Source organism: Salvelinus namaycush, chromosome 35, assembly GCF_016432855.1.
Source record: "Salvelinus namaycush isolate Seneca chromosome 35, SaNama_1.0, whole genome shotgun sequence".
NCBI lineage: Eukaryota > Metazoa > Chordata > Actinopteri > Salmoniformes > Salmonidae > Salvelinus > Salvelinus namaycush.
In genome coordinates this window covers 32258762-32276128 of record NC_052341.1, presented here as the reverse complement: position 1 = coordinate 32276128, position 17367 = coordinate 32258762, and positions in this window count along the sequence as shown.

Here is a 17367-nt window from a genome sequence, read left to right as displayed (position 1 = left end):
GTCGACATGTTATCTGTTATCCACTTTGTTTTAGTAAATATTTCTGGTATATGGGAGGGTCACTATATTTTAAAGTAGGGTTTTAGGTCAAATATAATGTGCTGAAGGGAGGGCCATCCATTTTCATTTCAGAAAGGTTCGATTTTCTCCATGTAAGTCTTATCATAAAAAACGTTCACTCCCTACAACATTCACATTTACTCCACTGTAACATACACTTTCGATATGGTGTAAGTGTTTTCTGAAATGAAGATGATTTAATTTTACCTGCTCATTGTAGTAGCTCTTGTCCCAGCACCGCTCTACAGTCTGCCGGTATTCAGCACTCGGACTGAACATCTTAAGAACAGAAAAACATACCAGTACTAGACTTTCTACAAGGACATAATTGAACGATTAAAACTCAAATAAGATATATCATAGGATTTACCTGTGCAGACGTAGAAAGGGTACGCGGGATTTTATTGCTAAAATCCATGAATTATTTGAGGAAATGATAGATGGACTTTTGACAATAACTCAAAATAAAGATGAGTAATCGTAGCTAATTCGCAAAGGTGTTCGTGCTTGGGTTGGCGCAAACTAATGTATTTAGCTAACATTCTGACATTCTGGAGAAATCAAACATTCCATCTCCATAGAAATTGATTGTGAACATACTGTTATGGATTGTGCGTATTGTTGCGTATACTGTAGGCTACAGGTTCGATAATCACACTGTGTGACAGGTGATGCGCTGCGCTCTCGTTCCTCACGCGTTAAAGCGAATGCAAAAATCCATGATGTCGATTATCAAATAACGAAAACATCAACTTAGGCCTGATTGTCAGCAAAATGATGTGTTTTATTTGATTGACTTCTGCGTAATTAAATATACATAAATGTATTTATTACCAAAACATCAATGACAATGGCAATGGTTAGTCTATAAATACAGTCTACATGTATTTACACTTGCAAATAGCCTACATCTATAATCTATTTGGAAATAACAATAATGTATAAGATTGTTACAGTAATTGAATACACTGATGCACCGATCCGCAACAGTGTTTTGTGAAATAGGCCTACATGTATTTCAGGAGAATGTTGCCAATTATATTTTAGCGTTTTTTTGACTATGGCTCAAAATCTGTGTATTGGCCTCAAGTGACACGAGGGACATTTTCGTTTATTATATCCCCGTCAAAGTATAAACATATCAAAGGAATTTCTGTAGCAAACTGTGGCCATTTTCTCAGCTGAGCTGCTTCAGCTCTTCTTGCCAGGTGATTTAACAGTCCCATTGTGAAGACAGAGATGACCATAGAGCACTGATATATGCTACATAGCTGTAGAGAACAGTCTTTATCATACACCAGAGAGGCTAGGAGTTATTGTGGAGGCCAGACATCAACAGCAGTGCCTTGTAAACTTGAAACCCACCTCAGTGCAAGCCTGTGTGTGTGTGTGTGTGTGTGTGTGTGTGCGTGCGTGCGTGTGTATCAAAGAGTAGAAGTGGGAAACCTGGATGGTGGGCATTGGCGGAAGCTGTTGATCTGCGTCTGCATGGGTCTCGGGGGTGTTGTGTTGTGTTGTTGGAAGGTGTGGGAATCTGACTGGAGTTTAAATACAGCACAGCAACACTCTCGACAGATGTACTGCACGGTGCTGTAGTCGTTGTGTCTCACCGTTTTCCTACTAGTTCTTCCCATGGTCTTGCTCCCAGTCTCACCACAGTCCCCACCCATCATCAAATCAAATCGTATTTGTCACATACACATGGTTAGCAGATGTTAATGCGAGTGTAGCGAAATGCTTGTGCTTCTAGTTCCGACAATGCAGTAATAACCAACGAGTAATCTAACCTAACAATTTCACAACAGCTACCTTATACACACAAGTGTAAAGGGATGAAGAATATGTACATAAAGATATATGAATGAGTGATGGTACAGAACGGCATAGGCAAGATGCAGTAGATGGTATCGAGTACAGTATATATGTAGTATAGTTAAAATGGTTATTCCATCAAACTTCAAATTATTAGAATAGTACACAATGCAGAACAGAACAATCAGGTTGAGGGTCAGTGGCCAAAGCCCGCGAACAGGAATATTCCAAGTGTCTTGTTTTGCACACTTTGTACAAAATAACAAAATGCAGCATTACAGGATATTTCCCAACGTAGCTCTTTATTAGCTAGCTATAACTGACATGTTCACGTATCGCCAACCAGGATCAAACTGACCATCACCTAACCATTTGGGTGGTCTTAACCAATCATAGCACAGTATGATATGGCGGTAAAATGCATCCAATTATAATTCAGTATGGTTACACATATGAATATTACACCAAGTTCAGACAGAGGGGGGAGTCAGATCGCTATGATCGCCAGGAACTTTACTTTTGGTGTCTATTTTTTATTGTTGCGCTACTGGTGCTGCCTGTTGATGTTAGGTAGGGAGCTACAGTAGCTGAATGATGTTAACATCTTCGGGTTTTGTTTCATTAAATGTATTTTATTTCATCCGGGTGCTTGTGTCACCTACTAACACCCTGGTACTACCCGTAGCTCCCGCTCTCCTCAGTCCGAGAAAACACTGAGAGAGAAAGGTATGTGATGCAGATTAGTCCTTTGTAGAAGTCCATAACGTGAAATAATTAAAACATCCCAAGGTTAATGCTGTAGATATTGTTATAAGGGAGTGTGAGGCTATTGAAACATGTCACTCTCAGAGTTTTATTGTTGTTATTAATATAGTTTACAGAGTGCTAAAAGTGCTGCTGTTGCTAGCTAGCATGCCTTTCTGTGATGCAGACGGTTAGCTAAACTGCCTGCTGATTGCTGGCGTGCATTATGGGAGATGTAGTTTGGTCCTCTACGGTCTGAATGTAATATAGGCGATTTCACGTTGTAACTTGTTTATGTTGCAGTGTTTTTGTACATGAGTTGTTGTATTTTGGTACTGTCACCACTGAAAGCACCTAGCAATGTATTGGGGATGTGAGACAGGATATGTGTTTTGCCTTTCTTCAGGCTCCTGTGTAGAACAACTTGTCAGATGGTGCATTGGAGACTGATGTGTTCCTGTCCTGTCTTTTCACAATACTATTGCAGGTATGGTTCTATTGTCTAAGAATTAAGATTATACATTCTTTGTATTAAGGACTGGTTATTATTTTATAGTATACATTATGGCTTTATGTACGAGTGTGATTGTGTGAGTCCGAGTAAACACAGAGAGAAAGAACAACTTGTCAGATGGTGCATTGGAGACCGATGTGTTCCTGTCCTGTCTTTTCACAATACTATTGCAGATCAACATAAAAGCCTAAAAGACAGCCGTGGTGTCGCTCTTCATTTCATGGTCCTCCTGTGGTACATAAGAAACCCGCTACATATACATATGAGATGAGTAATGTAGGGTATGTAAACATTATATTAAGTGGTATTGTTTAAAGTGGCTAGTGATACAAGTATTAAATAAAGATGGCAAGATGCAGTAGGTGGTATAGAGTACAGTATATACATATGAGATGCGTAATGTAGGCTATGTAAACATTATATTAAGTGGTATTGTTTAAAGTGGCTAGTGATACATTTTTTACATGTATGGCAGCAGCCACTCAATGTTAGTGGTGGCTGTTTAACAGTCTGATGGCCTTGAGATAGAAGCTGTTTTTTAGTCTCTCGGTCCCTGCTTTGATGCACCTGTACTGACCTTGCCTTCTGGATGATAGCGGGGTGAACAGGTAGTGGCTCGGGTGGTTGTTGTCTTTGATGATCTTTATGGCTTTCCTGTGACATCGGGTGGTGTAGATGTCCTGGAGGGCAGGTAGTTTGCCCCCCGTGATGCGTTGTGCAGACCTTTACCCTCTGGAGAGCCTTACGGTTGTGGGCGGAGCAGTTGCCGTACCAGGCGGTGATACAGCCGGACAGGATGCTCTCGATTGTGCATCTGTAAAAGTTTGTGAGTGCTTTTGGTGACAAGCCGAATTTCTTCAGCCTCCTGAGGTTGAAGAGGCGCTGCTGCGCCTTCTTCACCACGCTGTCATTGTGGGTGGACCAATTCAGTCTGTCCGTGATGTGTACGCCGAGGAACTTAAAACTTTCTACCCTCTCCAAGCATGTTGAGAGAGGCATGGCCATCAAAATCACTTGGAACTGAAATGAACCAGATCCCTGCTGCAAAGTAAACTGTAAAGCTTTCTTTGGTTTCCCTATTCTATCTAGTCCAACAGGGACCCCTGTGGATTACCCATAGAGATTTTGCAATCAAAGAAAGAGAGATATTATTGGATATGGCCCTTTCAGACTACTGGTTTAATAGCATATACATAAAGACCATTGTTCTTTGTACTGTGGTCACGCTATATATATATATAGATTCAATGTAGTATTTTTTTTATAGTACATGATAATGACTAAAAACATATATACCAAGACACAAGGTCATCAGAATTACTGTAACATACATGACTTCAGATATTAGACAAGACTGCCATCTGCTGGAAAACGGAAGAAATACAGTTATTAAACTAGGAAACTCAGGCTAACACACGTTCAATACATGTTGATGCATAAATAATGTCATTTAAGTTTGTGATGAAATGAGAATTGAAGCTGTAAATAGTTAAAAAAAATTGTCATTGAATGAAAACATAATAAAATATTTAATGAGGAAAAAAGTATAGAGAAATATTTTACATGCGAAACTCATGTTAAACAACAACTGTGGTGTGTGTGTGTGTGTGTGTGTGTGTGTGTGTGTGTGTGTGTGTGTGTGTGTGTGTGTGTGTGTGTGTGTGTGTGTGTGTGTGTGTGTGTGTGTGTGTGTGTGTGTGTGTGTGCGTGCCCGTGTGTTTGTGTGTGTGTGTGTGTGTGTGTGTGTGTGTGTGTGTGCGTAAACGTGTGTGTGCGTGCCCGTGTGTTTGTGTGGATCTGAAGTCATCTGCTGAAAAGCTGGTCAGGTTCACACCATCAAATCATCTTCGTATATGCAGCAGAAAAGTCGACGGAAGAATCTCACGACTCTGCTTTTCTTTGGTTTAATGACCACAACATCTTCTGGAAATGAGAAGGAGAAGATCAATCACAATAGCTTAAATTAGTTACAAATTAGTTAGTTACAAAACTGTCATGTTAAAGTAAAACATTAACTAATACCATATATTACAGAGGGAAATGATAACCTGTCAAAGTGATCTGTGTTAATGTATCTCACCTGACTGGAGGTCAACTGGTTCATCCGTAACCTTAAGGTTGACTGGACTAGTGGCCAGGGGTGTTGTGATGTTGTCCACCTTAACTGGGGCATCAACCAGGGTTGTTGTTGTGTTGTCCAGCACTTTGTCATGGATAGTGGTCAAGGGCTTTTTGATGTCTGGCAGTGACAGGAGTTGAAGCAACTCGTTGGCGATTGCCAGGTTCATATCCACAGACTGAAAGCAAAAATATTAAATATTTAAGATGTTTATTATTTAACATAACATTTGCAACATTGCAGATTTACTTTTTAATAAAAAAAATTACCAATATTGACAACAATATATTTTTGGATCAGAGATAACTGACTGAGTGTACTTTCATAAAGATAAACACTTGAAATCATTGCTTACTCCATTGCTGCCTGAATCTTTAGCCTCGTCGAAGTCTGCTGCTGAGGGGAGCATCTTGGGGCACATCGTCTTTGCAAACAACTTGGCCACCACTAAACATCTCTCCTCATCATATGTGAAGGCTTCAATCCCAAAGCACTGGGTTAATGGGTACATCTTCATGTACTCCCAGTAGAAGGTGTAAGCCCAGTACTGCTTACTGTCAGAGTCAGTACACTTCTCCAGCTCCTCATTAACGATGTTGCGGAATCTGGCAGTGATGCTTTGAAACAGTGTGCAGATACGATCGGTGATAGTCAGGAACTCTGACTCAAGATTCTTTGACGCAGGAGGGAGCCTCTCCAAGAATAGCAGGACCATTTGTTTCAGGATGACTTTCGTGCCAAAGCCCTGCATGGCATTAGCGGCAAAGCTTGGTGACAAGGTGCAGGTTGCCAGGGAAAAATCTGGTGGTGGGGTGCAGTGTGCCATGGCAAACCCTGTTGATGGCGGACAAAGTGAAGATCAGTCTTACATAAAAACTTTAAGGCTTTATTGTTGGGTTTTTTACGTACATGTTTGGTGATTGACTAGGAACGCCTTGGAGATTGACCAGTCGATTGCGATTGGCCGTTTGGTCACCACTGCTTTAATGTGTGTAATTTACTGGATTTATACTTGGGATATCGCTTTTCAACATGAAAAGTTGAACAATCTCTGGAGGACGTCTTTAACTTAATTACCAAACTGTCTAGTTATAAAACTTTAGCCAGTAAGTTACATTACAGTGAAAAATGATCACCTGTCAAAGTGATTGTGACAGTGTAACTCACCTGACTGAAGGACAAGTGTTTCATCCAAAACCTCAAGGTTGACTGGATTAGTGGTCAGGGGTGTTGTGATGTCTTCCACTTTGACAGGGTTAGGGGTCTCTGGGATTGCCAGGTTCAAGTCCACAGACTGAAAGCAACAAGGACACAATATTTAACAGAACATTTGCTACATTTCATATCTCCTTTTTCCCAACATTGACATTTATTTGTATTTTTATCAGAGATAATTTAATGAGTGGACTTTCATAAAGATAAACACTTGAAATCATCGCTTACTCCATTGATGCCTGAATCTTCAGCCTCGTCGAAGTCTGCTGCTGAGGGGAGCATCTTGGGGCACATCTTCTTTGCAAACAATTTGGCCACCACTAAACATCTCTCCTCATCACATGTGAAGGCTTCAATCCCCAGGCACTGGGATGATGGGTACCTCTTCATGTACTCCCAGTAGAAGGTGTAAGCCCAGTACTGCTTACTGTCAGAGTCAGTACACTTCTCCAGCTCCTCATTAACGATGTTGCGGAATCTGGCAGTGATGCTTTGAAACAGTGTGCAGATACGATTGGTGATAGTCAGGAACTCTGACTCAAGGTCCTCTGATGCAGGAGGGAGCCTCTCCAAGAATAGCAGGACCATTTGTTTCAGGGTGACTTTCGTGCCAAAGCCCTGCATCACATTAGCGGCAAAGCTTGGCGATGAGGTGCAGGTTGCCAGGGCAAAGCCTGGGGGTGGATTGCAGGGTGCTGGGGCAATATCTGGTGGTGGGTTGCAGTGTGCCGTGGCAAAGCCTGTTGGTGGCGGACAAAGTGAAGATCAGTCTTACATAAAAACTTTAAGGCTTTATTGTTGGGTTTTTTACATACATGTTTGTTGATTGACTAGGAACGCCTTGGAGATCGACCAGTCGATTTACTGGGTTTATACTTTGGATATCGCTTTTCAACAGGAAAAGTTCAACAAACTCTGGAGGACGTCTTTAACTTAATTACCAAACTGTCTAGTTATAAAACTTTAGCCAGTAAGTTACATTACAGTGAAAAATGATCACCTGTCAAAGTGATTGTGACAGTGTAACTCACCTGACTGAAGGACAAGTGTTTCATCCAAAACCTCAAGGTTGACTGGATTAGTGGTCAGGGGTGTTGTGATGTCTTCCACTTTGACAGGGTTAGGGGTCTCTGGCATTGCCAGGTTCAAGTCCACAGTCTGAAAGCAACAAGGACACAATATTTAACAGAACATTTGCTACATTTCATATCTCCTTTTTCCCAACATTGACATTTATTTATATTTTTATCAGAGATAATTTAATGAGTGGACTTTCATAAAGATAAACACTTGAAATCATCGCTTACTCCATTGCTGCCTGAATCTTCAGCCTCGTCGAAGTCTGCTGCTGAGGGGAGCATCTTGGGGCACATCTTCTTTGCAAACAACTTGGCCACCACTAAACATCTCTCCTCATCACATGTGAAGGCTTCAATCCCCAGGCACTGGGAAGATGGGTACCTCTTCATGTACTCCCAATAGAAGGTGTAAGCCCAGTACTGCTTACTGTCAGAGTCAGTACACTTCTCCAGCTCCTCATTAACGATGTTGCGGAATCTGGCAGTGATGCTTTGAAACAGTGTGCAGATACGATCGGTGATAGTCAGGAACTCTGACTCAAGGTCCTCTGATGCAGGAGGGAGCCTCTCCAAGAATACCAGGACCATTTGTTTCAGGATGACTTTCGTGCCAAAGCCCTGCATGGCATTAGCGGCAAAGCTTGGCAACGAGGTGCAGGTTGCCAGGGCAAAGCCTGGGGGTGGAACGCAGGGTGCTGGGGCAAATTCTGGTGGTGGGGTGCAGGGTGCTGGGGGAAAATCTGGTTGTGGGGTGCAGGCTGCCGTGGCAAAGCCTGTTGGTGGCGGACGAAGTGAAGATCAGTCTTACATAAAAACTTTAAGGCTTTATTGTTGGGTTTTTTACGTACATGTTTGGTGATTGACTAGGAACGCCTTGGAGATTGACCAGTCGATTGCGATTGGCCGTTTGGTCACCACTGCTTTAATGTGTGTAATTTACTGGATTTATACTTGGGATATCGCTTTTCAACATGAAAAGTTGAACAATCTCTGGAGGACGTCTTTAACTTAATTACCAAACTGTCTAGTTATAAAACTTTAGCCAGTAAGTTACATTACAGTGAAAAATGATCACCTGTCAAAGTGATTGTGACAGTGTAACTCACCTGACTGAAGGACAAGTGTTTCATCCAAAACCTCAAGGTTGACTGGATTAGTGGTCAGGGGTGTTGTGATGTCTTCCACTTTGACAGGGTTAGGGGTCTCTGGGATTGCCAGGTTCAAGTCCACAGACTGAAAGCAACAAGGACACAATATTTAACAGAACATTTGCTACATTTCATATCTCCTTTTTCCCAACATTGACATTTATTTGTATTTTTATCAGAGATAATTTAATGAGTGGACTTTCATAAAGATAAACACTTGAAATCATCGCTTACTCCATTGATGCCTGAATCTTCAGCCTCGTCGAAGTCTGCTGCTGAGGGGAGCATCTTGGGGCACATCTTCTTTGCAAACAATTTGGCCACCACTAAACATCTCTCCTCATCACATGTGAAGGCTTCAATCCCCAGGCACTGGGATGATGGGTACCTCTTCATGTACTCCCAGTAGAAGGTGTAAGCCCAGTACTGCTTACTGTCAGAGTCGGTACACTTCTCCAGCTCCTCATTAACGATGTTGTGGAATCTGGCAGTGATGCTTTGAAACAGCGTGCAGATACGATTGGTGATAGTCAGGAACTCTGACTCAAGGTCCTCTGACGCAGGAGGGAGCCTCTCCAAGAATAGCAGGACCATTTGTTTCAGGATGACTTTCGTGCCAAAGCCCTGCATCGCATTAGCGGCAAAGCTTCGCGATGAGGTGCAGGTTGCCAGGGCAAAGCCTGGGGGTGGATTGCAGGGTGCTGGGGCAATATCTGGTGGTGGGTTGCAGTGTGCCGTGGCAAAGCCTGTTGGTGGCGGACAAAGTGAAGATCAGTCTTACATAAAAACTTTAAGGCTTTATTGTTGGGTTTTTTACATACATGTTTGTTGATTGACTAGGAACGCCTTGGAGATCGACCAGTCGATTTACTGGGTTTATACTTTGGATATCGCTTTTCAACAGGAAAAGTTCAACAAACTCTGGAGGACGTCTTTAACTTAATTACCAAACTGTCTAGTTATAAAACTTTAGCCAGTAAGTTACATTACAGTGAAAAATGATCACCTGTCAAAGTGATTGTGACAGTGTAACTCACCTGACTGAAGGACAAGTGTTTCATCCAAAACCTCAAGGTTGACTGGATTAGTGGTCAGGGGTGTTGTGATGTCTTCCACTTTGACAGGGTTAGGGGTCTCTGGGATTGCTAGGTTCAAGTCCACAGACTGAAAGCAACAAGGACACAATATTTAACAGAACATTTGTTACATTTCATATCTCCTCTTTACCAACATTTATTTGTATTTTTACCAGAGAAAATTGAATGAGTTCTTTCATAAGGATAAACACTTGTGATTGTTGCTTACCCCACTGCTCCCCACTTCATCCACATTAAAGTCTTCCACTGAGAGGAGCATCTCGAGCTGGAGGTTGTTCAGCAATATTCTGCCGATTATGTTTGCCACCACGAAAAATCTCTCTTCATCATATGAGAAGGCTTCAATCCCCTGGGGTGATGGGTACATCTTCATGTACTCGCAGTAGAAAGTGTCAGCCCAGATGCTCTTACTATAAGAGTTGATACACTTCTCCAGCTCCTTGTTGACGATGTTGTTGGATCTGGCAGTGATGCTCTGAATCAGCGTGCAGATATGATCAGCGATAGTGAGTGGTGGGTTGCATGACGCCGGGGCAAAGCCTGGTGGTGGGGGGCATGACGCCGGGGAAAAGCCTGGTGGTGGGGGGAACAATGCCTTGGCAAAGCCTGGTGGTGGCTGGCAGGATGCCTTGGCAAAGCCTGGTGGTGGGGGGCAGGATAGAAGGGCAAATCCTGGTGGTGGGGGGCAGGATAGAAAGGAAAAGCCTGGTGGTGGGGGGCATGATAGAGAGGCAAAGCCTGGTGGTGGGGGGCATGATAGAGGGGCAAAGCCTGGTGGTGGGGTGCATGATAGAGGGGCAAAGCCTGGTGGTGGGGGGCATGATGCCGTGGCAAAGCCAGGTGGTGGGGGGCATGATGCCTGGGCAAAGCCTGCTGTTGGGGGGCAGGATAGAGGGGCAAAGCCTGGTAGTGGGGGGCAAGATAGAAGGGCAAAGCCTGGTGGTGGGGGGCATGATGCCGGAACAAAGCCTGGTGGTGGGAGCCAGGATAGAAGGGCAATGCCAGTTGGTGGAGGGCAGGATGCCGGGGCAAAGCCTGGTGGTGGGGGGCAGGATGCCTGGGCAAAACCTGGTGGTGGTGTGCAGGATGCAGTGGCAATGCCTGGGGGTAATATGCATGGTGCCGGGGCAAAGCCTGCAGGTTGAATGCAGGGTGCTGAGTGTTTTACCACAACATTCCCTTGAAATTAGAAGGAGAAGATCAATCTCATACAAACACAACTTATTACGGAACTGTCTAGTAACAAAACATTAGCTAATAAGTTATATTACAGTAAGACATGATAACCTGTCAAATTGATCCGTGTCAATTTAACTCACCTGACTGGAGGTCAACTGGAGTAGTGGTCATGGTTGTTGTGATGTTGTCCACTTTGACGGGGTTAGTGATTAGGGGTGCTGTGATGTCCACCATGGGGGTAGTGGCCAGGGGTTGAAGCCAATCCACCACTTTGACAAGGTTAGGGACAATGTGCTCGGTGATTGCCAGGTTCATGTCCACAGACTGAAAGCAACAAGGACATCATATTTAACGTAATATTTGCAAAATTGCAAATCTTCTTTTTACCAACAACAACAACAAAAATGCTTTGTATGAGTGGACTTTCATAAAGATAAAGACTTGTAATCATTGCTTACCTCACTGCTCCCTGAAGCTGGTGTCCCTTCATCCACGTCCTTCAGCTTTACCAGCTCCTCCACCACATGGTGAACCATGTGCCTCGTTAGCATGGTGGCCCTGGCAGATGTTGCAAACTTAAGTACCAGCTCTGTGCCAGTATAGTGGTGAAGATGAGTATGGATGTTTGTCACCATCTCAAGGATCTGGTACCAGCCAATATGCCAGTTGGCCTTGCCCCCTTTCTTTGTGACTTTAACCCCACACAGTGACAGCTGGTGGATTATGTCGTTTATGAGGGGCCAGTAATGAAGGTTGATGTCTTCCTCTAGGTGGCCTTCGAAGACTACATAAACTATCATACCAACGATGTTCCTCAGGAGCTCCGAGGAGATTACCAGCTGGTCGGGGCACTTTGGACGAACCTCGCTCGCCTTGGGCTCTGATAGCCAGCTGCGGATAGAGCTTAATGGAATGTAGTCAGCAGGAGCTTCAAACAGCCTCTGGACTTTGGTGCTCACAGCTTCAATGATGGTGCTGATCAGGGTGGAACTTTGGGTGAAAAGAGCTCTCCTAAGGTCCTCAGGGCTGCTTAGGCACTGGATCTTACGGTTGAGTGAGTGGACCATCCTGACACCAGTGGAACGGGAGTAGTAGACTTGAGCGACAGGAGGAGCCTTCAGAACTCTAGAGAGGTTCTCCACTACTGCCAGCACTATGGTGACACTCATGTCGCTCAGGGCCATGGAGGACCGGTCACAGGGGCTTTCCATCTGGCAGGACCAGAGGGCCTGGAGCAGCCTGGACACGATGTCCACCACCACCTTAGAGGGACAGCACAGCTTGGAGTACGGCTGGAAGGCCAGGCTCTGGGAAATGCTCTTTAGAGCTCTTACAACCTCATCGCAGACCTCAGGGTCTCTAAAATATACAAGCCAGAGAGACAGAGGAAACACTTTTATGCACTTTGAAACACATCCTCTGTAAGAAATGTGCTACATACAGTAAATGAAGTTTGATTGATATCGGCCCCTGCACTAGTCATTTCATTCAGCATCAGTGGATGGATAGAATAATACATAGACCAAACAACTGTAACATAAAGAGTGAATGTGACTCACAGGTAGGAGAGATCACCAGTAAAGTCAAGTGAGTCAATGGCCTGACTAAGGTCGGTGGCCAACTCAGTACACGCCTCATGTTCAACGTCCCTCATTCTGAGTTGAGTGTTCACCTCCCAGGTCTGTCACAGGAAACAGGGGGTGCCATTAATGCCCATAGCAGTGAGGGGAAAATATTGATATCAACGTACCATGAGCCAATGCTAAATAAGGACATTGTTTATTAGAAAGGATAACTCACTAACTGTATATTATCTCCACTTAACTTATACTGTAGACATCTTTCTAATCTCTTACCAGGTGACGTATGTCATTCCCTTCCTCTGCTTCCTTTCTGAACCTTAAAATCAAATACAGAGCAACTGAACATTCCTGCCTTTTTCCTCCTTCCTCTACTTTCACATTGATTTCCCATTGAGCCTATGACAGTGATTCAGTGGCGTAGCCAGAAATGTGTTGATGGGTGGGCCTGCAGACATTTGGGTGGGCCAGAAACTTCCTGCTATTGTACACATTTTGCCATGAGGCTGAGAGAAAATGTTGCATTTTTAAAGCTAACCGAAGCTACAATATAGATATGTTGACTGATAAAGGCACTGAATTATGAGCTGAATTCTTTGCTAAATGAACAAATGAAATAGGCAGTGGCATGGTGCATATATCCATAGAAGCACAGTGAAATATGCCTCAATGCAGCCATATTTGTGGCGTATTGGGAGTGTGGCTTTCAGTTAGTTATTTTTGGCAACCCATCCCGTGAGAGTGAATGTCATATTGTTCTGCTATATTTCATCAAATTTGTGCACTGATTGCTATGAATTCTATCTGATGGTGTTCGCATGTTTAGGTAAAAAGAAAATCATGTCCCATTCCAAACACAAGCAATAAAAAAAATATATACATATTTCTTTACTCAAGCCGAGTGGGTGGGCCTGGCTCCCCAATGGGCATGTCTACGCCCTTGCAGTGAATGACAGTGGTAGTATACATGGCATTGAGATCCTATAAAATTATAAGGGCTATGTCATAAACCCTGAAAGTTACAGAATGGGAGGAAAATGGCAGCCATTGTGGTCAGGGAGAAATCCGGAGTGAATTGCAGTACAGCAGCCTGGCCTCAAATACTAGACGTAACATAGTAAATGTAAATCTGTGACACTCAAATGAGTATGATATGTTACGTTGTACATAAGAAATAAGGATATTTAAGCAGAAAACAAAATGAGGGAGGTTGGTTGGTTGGGGAAGTCCCAAAGGTTGTGTGTTCGAATCACATCATTGACAACTTTATAATCTTAGCTAATTAGCAACTTTGCAACTACTTAGAACTTTTTAGCTACTTTGCAACTACTTAGCATGTAATATAACCCTTCCCCTAACCATAACCCCTAACCCCTAGCCTAGCTAAAGTTAGCCACCTAGCTGACGTTAGCCACAAATAAGTGGAATTCGGAACATATCATATGTATTGCAAATTCATAACATATTGTACGGACTGCTTTAAAAAAAAAAAAAAAATCTCTATTTTTGATGTAAATGGCACGTTACAGAAGGGTCCTGACATTTTTGGGCAATTTGACTTGTTTTTGAAAAACTACCTCAACCAGCGATTCACTTCCTCGTCATTGTTTTGCTGTACTGGGGCTCTGAAAAGACATGATCAAATGCTCTCAATATAGTGAAGTTGGTCTTTAGATGTTGTACACATAAAATTGTGTACAATTTAATTTAATTAATTAATTAATTTAATTTATTCAAAAAGAATGTGTTCTCAGTCAAATTACCTGGTAAAATACATGTGCATCTTTCCCTTTCAAGGTGATTTGATATGTAGTGTGTCTTGATACAGGAATAAGTAAGTTTTAGTTTTAAGCGATTTGATTAGAAGAACAAATCGATGCACTGACATTTGTTGAAAAAACACATACATTTTCCTTTTTGAAATAAAAATGTGCTGTTGTTGATGGAGCTCATGAGCTGGACCTCGCTGAGCTGGATCTGTCTGAGCTGACTTGTCTGTGTGTGTGTGTGTGTGTGTGTGTGTGTGTGTGTGTGTGTGTGTGTGTGTGTGTGTGTGTGTGTGTGTGTGTGTGTGTTTGGAGTGAGAGCAATGGAGGCCTTGCTTGGAAACAACAGCAGCATAAACTTGTTGGAGACATGTCTGAAAAAGCAGAAGAGGTATTGAACTTTATTCACCGGTTTAGAAATGCACGTGTCTCATTTCTCGACCACGACTCATATAGTTGTATTACTACAAGGCCATAATTGGTAAATTGTCGGCGGAGGAGCTATCCCCAAATGTGGTTACTTTTCCTACAGTATGTGATTTTCAGATCCAGACAGTTCACCTTCTATATGCTGGCTACCATTGTATAAGTAAACTGGTGGAATTACAGTGGACTACTAGATTAGTAGACTTAATTTAGCAAAGTAATCAAGCTCAGTCAGGTACGGTAACATTCAGTCCGAGTGAAGATAGGTAAAGTTACCAAGTATGTTCATTTTACTGATATTGTCTATCACCTGTTATCAACATTACACTCTTTACACTGTTCCTATACCGCTGGCACACCGTTTACAGTAATATCCTGCACGTTATGTGTCACACAGTTCATATTCAATTTGGCTAATATTTAACAACTGTGCCGGTCTTTGAAAATAAGGGACATTGACCCTCTCTTTTGGTCACATAAACCGTCTACAGTGTTTGCCATTGAGCGTGGTCGCAGTTAACGTCCCGTGAATGACCTCACCGTGAGAGGAACGCGGTCACGGGAGGCTTGGAGTAAACTATTGTTTTGGTTGTCCCACCCCATGTCAGGCAGTTGACCTATATTGCACCACCCAAGTACTGTTTCCACCAGCACATCTGTCCCCAATCCACAGCCAACCATCCACAACCCGCCTGCCCCACTCTGTATTCACAGACAATGAGTGGCTTTTCTGCTTTACACTATGCTACTACAGCAGATTTCTATTGAGCCCGCCCTGAAGAAGGACACATTTGTGAAACATTCATTGAGGTTGATTAGCAAACTGTCTTCCCTCAAAATTGGGTGTATTGGTTGGCCTGAGTAACGCAATCAATATCACTGTCATTATTAGGAGAGCGTCTTAGTGATGGTCAATGGAGAGCCCACAAGGCTTAAAGGCCTAGTGCACTCAACATTCTGTGGTTTATATCCTATATAGGTAGACTAGTTAGAGCGTTGGGCCAGTAACTAGAAGGTTGCTGGGTTGAATCCCTGAGCTGACAAGGTAAAAATCTTTCGTTCTGCCCCTGAACAAGGCACTGTTCCCTGGTAGACCGTCATTGTAAATAAGATTTTGTTCTTAACTGACTTGCCTCGTTAAATAAAGGTTCAATTAAAAAATATTGTATAACAGCTGATGAAACTAACACAGTAAAAGCGTATGTTGTTTTGATCCGTGTTATTTCCTGACAGGACCTTCTAATTAGCAGGTTTGCTAAGTTTCGACTTTCCATGGTGACATGGAAAATAACAAAGAGAGGTCCAAATATCTCTGCCAATAACAGTACGTTTTCAGATTTTCCCTCCCAACTCAGACCACTCTCAGACAGTCTGAGCAAAATTCTTGTTTGAGAAGTAGTTTTTTCAACAACAAAAAAAGCTATTTTTGCCCATTTTAATGGAAAGCTATTACAGTAAGGTAATTAATTGTTAAATGATTTGATATTGATATAATTAAATGGCTAAATTAGGCTTTTAAAGTAAGCGTTGCTATTCCAATTTGAGACTTTGGACAAGGTGGTGATGCATTTTCAGTGTCAACCACAAGTGGGCGCTATATGACTACTGTGGTTCCTTTTTGAAGTTCGAGAAACTGAGCTGGAATGGATTTACTTTTCCATCACATCCCATAGACAATTCTCTCTGGTAGAATCGAATGTTTTTACAGTTGTGTGCTAGTTATATTCCAATATTTGTTGTGCCATTTCATTGAGTAAATGACGTTCAATTACGTCAGTGTTGTTGGAACAGATCTGCATTTCAGGTGCTTACTCCGTCTGACCAGCGATAATAAATACGATATGTTCATAGTGCATATTGTTCTAGTCATTCTTTGCCATTTTCCCACAGTAGTTGACAGTGTATTGCATTCTGCATAGAGCTAAAGTAGATCTGCGCAGTAAAAAGCTGGTGCAGTGGCCAGGTCAAGCTCTTCTGTGGTTCTCTCTGGAGTGTAGTTTAATGCATGTTTGGAACTGTTTTATGCAGCACACAGTCTGTTTCAACACTTGGGAGAATCCCTGGCCTACACATGAGTATAGTTTAACATTATCCACAGTAAACACCAGTCAGTAAATCAGTTCACAGCACAGGCACATATGTGTGTGTGTGTGTGTGTGTGTGTGTGTGTGTGTGTGTGTGTGTGTGTGTGTGTGTGTGTGTGTGTGTGTGTGTGTGTGTGTGTGTGTGTGTGTGTGTGTGTGTGTGTGTGTGTGTGTGTGTGTGTGTGTGTGTGTGTGTGTGTGTGTGTGTGTGTGTGTGTGTGTGCATGCTTTCATGTTTGTGTGTGTGTGTGACAAAACAGGACGTAGAAACATGTACCACTATTTGAATCATAGAATTGCTATTGGGGCTCCCGAGTGGCGCAGCTGTCTAAGGCATTGCATCTCAGTGCTTGAGGCGTCACTACAGACACCCTGGTTTGAATCCAGGCTGTATCACATGCGGCCGTGATTGGCAGTACCATAGGGCGGCGCACATCCGGCCTACCCTGGACCAGCGTGGTCCAGGGTAGGCCGTCATTGCAAATAAGAATGTGTTCATAACTGACTTGCCTGGTTAAATAAATAAATGAGTAGAACATTCTAA